Source organism: Leopardus geoffroyi, chromosome C3 (assembly GCF_018350155.1).
Source record: "Leopardus geoffroyi isolate Oge1 chromosome C3, O.geoffroyi_Oge1_pat1.0, whole genome shotgun sequence".
Taxonomy (NCBI): domain Eukaryota; kingdom Metazoa; phylum Chordata; class Mammalia; order Carnivora; family Felidae; genus Leopardus; species Leopardus geoffroyi.
The window spans coordinates 109,350,311-109,357,185 of NC_059338.1; the positions used below are offsets into that span (position 1 = coordinate 109,350,311).

General features: G+C 45.3%; 1 long non-coding RNA gene across 1 annotated transcript; it reads right to left on the reverse strand.

Moving 5' to 3' along the window:
- Positions 1-4,273: 4,273 nt before the first annotated feature.
- LOC123585694 lies at positions 4,274-6,432 on the reverse strand. Its single transcript, XR_006706372.1, has 2 exons — positions 5,926-6,432; positions 4,274-4,807 (listed from the first exon to the last, which is right to left on the reverse strand). It is a non-coding gene; the product is annotated as an uncharacterized LOC123585694 (long non-coding RNA).
- Positions 6,433-6,875: the final 443 nt, after the last annotated feature.

Consider the following 6,875-nt stretch of genomic DNA (forward strand, 5'->3'; position numbering starts at 1 on the left):
CATGAGCCCTTGGGGACAGGAGCCCTCATTCCAGCCCCACTCCCTAACCACCATGAAATCCCAAGCCTTTTCAAATCTTCTTGGGAGCCTGGCCTGCTCTATCTAGAAAGCTTCTTTACGTGAGTAATAATCTTTTTAATAACCCCCTTGGTGCATGTATGGTGTCATCAGTCTCAACATCTGAACCGAGTTTTGGGTAAGGGTACATCCCGTCTCTATCGCATGACTCAATGGAGCCTCTTTTGTTTTATCTCTAAGGCCTGTGCTGGTCTGGAATTACTTCTGATTCCTTCACTGGGCCCCTCCTCCTCCCTACAGGGAGTTCCCAGTATGGGACAGGCCTTCACCAAAACTGTGTGGGACTTGCAGTTTATTTTCTGGGGTCCCAAGCCTGCCCTGTCATGTTTTCCTTTGAGGACATTCCTCTCACATCCCTAGCTGCTAAGTCCCTTAGGTTTCTGCTTCACCTCCATTTCTTTATTTAAAAAGGCACTGAAAAAAGGATCTGAATAACTCCTTCCCACCAAGGCCTGAATGACTTCTGAACTTAAATACATTTCTTTTGTGGGAGGCAACCCTCAATAGTTTCAGCAAAGGACTCACTTGCTGATGATGAAATTTTAGGCATCGACAACAGGGTAAGCCTCTGTATAGTTAGGATCCTCAATCTCAAACATCTTCTCCTTCAGCTCTCCAGCTAAAAATTTCACAATTAGGGTTTCACTCCTTTGGTTCAAAGCATCATACTTCTTTCCAAAGGCAACTCTTTCTCCCCCCCCTTAGTGTACATACTATTATCATGTCCTTTCCTGAGGGCAGAATTTTAGGGATGGAGACCAAGAGCTTGCTTGTTAATCCAAGGGGGCAGGAACTAAACAGAAACTTCCATGGGGGAAAGGTTACAGGGCCCAGCAAGAATGGTCAGAGTCCTGGAAATTCTGGTAAGTCCTGATTTCCAGGGATCTTAGACGTGCCTAGAGACACAAAGTACAAAAGAAGTTTGGCCTCAAGAGTGTTAGTGCTGCCAGTGTCCCTAGAGGCCACCAGTCTGACCTGACACTTTCACAGATGAGGAAACCAGCATTCAGAGAAGTGCTCTATCCAAGGACACTGAGGGTCGAATACTAGAAGTAGAAATCAGATCTCCTGCCTCTAAGATGGCACCATCAGTATTGAAATGCATCACAGTTAATCTGTTACAAACAATCAAGAATGGTCCTTGTGCGTGGATTCCTTTCCTAACACATAACTGGCACTCACTTGTATTCTGATGGCACTTACATGAACGCAGAAGAAATGGGGAGGCCGCGCCCTGGAATTGGCCTAGCCCTGGTCATGTCCATGGAAGTGTGGTGTGCATATAAACACTGCCGTGTGTTTGGGAGTGTGGGTGGGTGTGTGTGACAGCAGAGAGAGTGCCACCATGCATATGCCGCCATGTCAACATATCAAGGAAGGGGGGCCCTTTGTCCCCCTCTGAGGAACAGCTTCTCCTTGAAACCTCTAATTTTAAACACAGATTGAGTGTTCTTCTTTACTCCCGTATAAAAAAGGTTATGGGGACTCAGGGTCCTCACTTAATTTAGGGGAACAAGGTGGGATGGCTTAAGGAAAAAGTCCTGCTCTTTCCAAATTGTCGTATGCAGAGGAATCCATGGCCCTAAGCTGCTGCCCCAACACCCCAAGCCAGACCACCAGCAAAGGAAAATCGGCCGTAGCCCTTTTGGGTTTCTCTCTGAGTAACTGGGTGTAATTTTCACCTCTTTTAGGTCCCAACATATTGCCTCTCTTAAGACTCAGGCAGGATTTCCAAGTTAAACAAGGGAGAGAGGGCACTGTCCTCTCCACTCCTGTTTTCCTGTTATTCTGACCCCTGTGGAGTGTCCTGGGGCCATAGCTGGAGCTGTCGTTGATACGGTGCAGATGTGAGGGGTGGAGTCAAAGAAAGCCTGTAACCGATGTGTACAACTCACTGCTTCTGAAATAGAATCAGCGTGGAAATACATGCGTACATGTGTATATGTGTGTTTGCTTTTCCTACAAAAACTTCAATTAGCAAGAAAATTGCAAGTGACCATAATCCTCCAGCATTAAAGGGAGCCCGCGTGCTGTGCTGGATTTCTCAAGTCAATCAGCTCCCTTTGTCAATGTGGTTCCCATTAGTCAGAGAGCTGCCGGAAGGGCTGTCTTGTTTCACCTGCTTCCTCTGAGGGAGGCCTACAGTTGCCTTGTTGCCATGGGAATCACTAAGGGATGACTGGCCCCAGTCCTTCCTCAGGCAGCCCAGAGAGGGAAGATGTCTGCTCCAGCTCTGAATGCCTGGAAGGCTGAAACCTCATGACAGCCACTCAATAGCCAAGCTTGCTGTGTAGGTCCAGAGCTACAGAGCAGCTGTTGATCCTCAGGCCTGAGGTTCAGCAGGAAGAAATAAGATTTCTAAGGGTTTACCTTCCTTGTCAGCTTCCCCTCACCAGTCTTCCAGTTGCTCCCGGGAGACCCTAACCAGAGGAAGCAGAGTGGAAGGTGGAACTATCCAAAGACTTCTACCCCTACGCACTCCACCCACTCTTGCCCAGCCCTCCTCCTTCCCTGGGATTCTAAAGCAGGGATAATGGGCTGGGTAAACTTTCTTTCTTTCTTTCTTTCTTTCTTTCTTTCTTTCTTTCTTTTTTTAACTTTGGCAACTATTGTCTACTTTTTATTCAACTTTAACTGGCATTTATTGAGTACCTATTATGTGGTAGGCACTGTGCTAAGTGCTTTCACAATTATAATTTCACATAATCCTTGTAACAACTCTGCAAGGAAGGATTATTATACCCATTTTAAAGACAGAAAGATTCTGAGATCAGGTGAGGACCAGATTATGGAAGTCTTGAAGGGCTAGAAAGTGGAATGGGGTGCCATCAAACAAACCTGGGTTCCAGTTGTAGCTTTGTCTTTTACTGGCTGTATGACATTGGCAAGTTTCTCAACCTCTGAGCCTCAGTGTCTTGATTGGCAAACATAGATCACCTTACAGGGCTGTGAGGAATAACTACATAATATGTGTGTAGTTAGCACTGTCTAGCACACAGTAGGCACAAAATAAATCAGGTGATGATTATTCTTGGGAAGATAGGGCTCATAGATGAGTGCAGGACAAAATTAAGGAGGGAAATGTGGAAATGGGGATTGGAGATAAAAGGCTATGGGTTTTGTCTAATGTGTTTAACAAAGTGAGTGGGAGGGTATGGAACAGGGATGGACAAATCTATCAATAAAACAGAATAGAAAACCCAGAAATAGATCCAACATAAATTGGACTCCGGTGTATGATAGAGGAAGCATTATAAATTAGTGGGGGAATTATGAGCCATTCAATAAATATGTTAAGACAACTGGATTCCTATGTGGAAAAAAATTACATTAGATTCCTACCTCACACCACACCCAAAAATAAATTCCAGATGGCTTAAAGACCTAAACGCTTGTGAGAATGTTTTTATGACAGGGAGGTAGGGAAGGGTTTATTTTATAAGACACGAGAATCAGAAATCAAAAAGGAAAATGTCAAATTTTAAAACTTCTGAAAAAAAGGTAAAAGTCAGGTCATAAAGGATTAATATTAGAAATATATAAAGAATTCTTTAAGTCAATTTCTAAAAAGGACAAAAAGCCCAACAACAACAACAAAAAAATGAGTAAAGATTTTAAACCAACAATTTACAGAAGAACCCTGAGCATCAAACATACATGTGAAAGTTGTGAAAAGATGTCTGAGCCTCACCAGTAAATGGGAATATTCCATTTAAACAGTACAATTCAATTTCGTGTTTTTAGCTTGGTAAAAATGAAAAATTATGACAATACCAAGTGTTGATAAAAATGCAGGGGAATGGGAATTCACCAGGTAGGTAAAATCATTTTGGAGAATAATTTTGGCAAACTCTAATAAAACTGCAAATACACATATCCAACTGAACTGAACATTCCATTTCTGGGAAACACTTCTCTTCTTAGGGAAACTTGTGTATTTGTTTTAGAAACACTGCTTCCAGAAACCAAAAAAGCCTGAAACCACAAAATGCCCACCAGTGGGAATTTGGGTAAAACGAGTAAGTTATGGAGTGTCCATATGATGGAATATTACACAGCAACCAGAAAGCATGGATCCAATCTCTATGTAGCAAAGAAGCCTGATGTAGACAACACAATGCTGAATAATAAAAGCAAGGTGCAGAATATATATAGAAAATGATACCATGTTTCATACAAGTTTCAAAGCATGGAACATTGTTATATACTGTTTATCAATACATGGATGTACAGTGAAGTTGTAAACAGAAGGACTGGGAACACGTAGAATTCATCACAGTGGTGACTTTGGGAAGGAAGGAAAGGGAGCCAGTCTCTGGTGTGAGGACATAGGGTATTTTAACTCTGTAATGTTTTGTTTCTTTTTTAAAAAGATCTGAAGTAAATTTAAAAATGTAAGCATTTGTTCATTTCCGGTGGCAGGCACATAGATCCTTTCAGGGGTTTTGTTTTATTTTGTCTTGTTTCCTTAAAAATAAACAGATCTGGGATCACTGTGCCTCACTCTCTTCTTCCAAGGCTGGGCTCTCCCTCACTTCTTTTCATCAGGGAGTCAGGGTCTCCCGCCAATCATGGGAGAAACTTCTTGGCAGACCTTCTCATCTTGTCTCTCAGAGAGTGTCTTTTCTTCCCATGATGCCCAGCTTTATCAAGGAATTTAGCTTCTCTTGAGTTCCTCTAGAACTTCTAGTGGGCATAATATTGACACCAAAGCATCCATTCTTGTGATCTTAGTGGAAAAATTATATCATTTTAAAAGGGCAGTGAGTCAAACTCTGAAATTAAAAGTGGAGGACTATTGCATCCGTATGGTCACAACAGGAAACAGGATTCGCCCCCAGAGGGCTCTGAGACTATTACAGAAGCGTGGGCAGGGTTATGGGAACACACGGTGGAGCACGCAGAGATCAGCAATGTGGGAAGTCATTACCACCCTAGGGCTAAAGGGAGGAGGAGAAGTCACGGTGTGACTTTGGTCCAGAGAAAAGTGAAACTACGGAGGAGACACTGACTAGTGGAAGCCAGAGTCATGGAGGGCCCCAACAAAAGCCCCAGACGCCCCCAAAGCAGAAAGAGGGTATGGAATAGGTGAGAAGTACCCTGAGTTATCTTTCCTCCCAGCCCCCACCCCCTTCCAGGTGTCTCCCATTGACTGAAGCCGATTGGAACGAGTTACAGGGGATTCTGGGAGATGTAGTCCACAAGAGGTCAGTCCCCGGGGGCTCAGAGTAGAGGTGAGCTGGTTTGGGGGTGCAAGCAACTGATGGCTAATCAGCCAAAGGGCTAGAAAAACCTCAGTCATGGAGTTAGTGAGTGATAGTCACACATTTTAGTTTGGAAGAACAGGAAAAAAAGAGACTCGGGCCAGCTGCCTTTGGAGAAAGGTCAGTCAAGGAAGTGGAAACCAGAGAGGAGAAAGGAATACGGCTTGGGATTTGGGCTCTTGCTGCACCTCTGGGAAAAGAGGCTGGCAGACCTCATGAGGCCCAGAGTGAGGGACGGGAGGAGGGGTGCAGAGGCTTTAAGGTGGGACCAGAAGGAGCTGGCAGGCAGTGGCTATAAAGCCCCATCTGTTTCCTCCAAGTGGGAATTAGTAGATAGCCATGATTGCTGAATGCACAGATGTGGAAGATGCAGGCAGCTGATGGAAAGCAGGTGAGTAGGAGGAAAAAGGGCCTTGCGTGAGACCTAGCACCTGCAGGTAGGAACCACCCAGACCACCCTTCAGCCTGAGGCTGCCCGGGGCCCCATAGAAAACAGTGCTTATCCCACTAACCAGGCCGCAGGAGGGCTAGAGATTCCTTCGGGAACCCCCAGTACCCCTTCAGCAGACACACTGACACTCACCAACTCATTAAGGAGATTTCTCTCAGCTTCTCGCTCCCCTGCTGAGGTCTGCTTGGCTTGACTGAGACACAGAGAGAAGAGCAGCGGGGGACAGCTCAGGCCAGGGCCACATCTGAGTGTTTTTGTACTCCTCTTCTATGCCCATCAGGACGTTCCCAGTATCTGGTGGCGTGTGTGAATTTAGAAGCTCCACAGTTTAGCAATGGCCAATAGTGAAAGGAGAAGAGCCCACAGGTCCCTCCCTTGGCTGTGACATTTCTGTGGTGTTATGACTTCCACTCACCCCAACCTGAGGCTGCTCTAGTCACGGAGACACAGCATCTCAGCCTCTTAAATGTGAAAGGGTGGCTCTCAGCCTTCATGGGGGCCCCAGGCCCTAACTATGAAGTGCCATAGTTACCCATGCACAAGACTGCATGCTCTTTGAGGAATGGAGCTGAATCTGGGCTTTAAAAAATATTTTTCATTTGTACAGCACATATGCAGCTCAGACACTGTTGAATTTCATCTGGTCTAGCCCCATCCCTTCAGAGATAAGGTGACAAAGGCCTGGTGAAGGGAGGCATATTTCCTGGGGGAACACAGGACAAAGCCTATACTAGAACCCGAGCCTGCATTCCTTGACTATTTGCTCTTTCTACTCTGGCAGCATGACTCTCCTCGCTGTCCTAAGTGACTTCCTGGGGGAGACTTTCCACCAGGTGAAGGGCGTAGCATCTGGTCTCACAAGTTTCCTGACTGATGGCTTCCCCACTACGCACAGATGGGCTCTTCCTGGCATAGAGCTGGGTGCCATGGAAAGCTCTGAACTCAATTTTTTATGGGAAAATGTGTGCTGCCGACTCGGGCTCCCAGGGGACATTTTAGCTGCATGACTCATGGGATATTCAGAGATCCTTGCTCCATTTAAGGGTGATCTATTTACAAGCATGTGTAGGTTTTTTAGAATT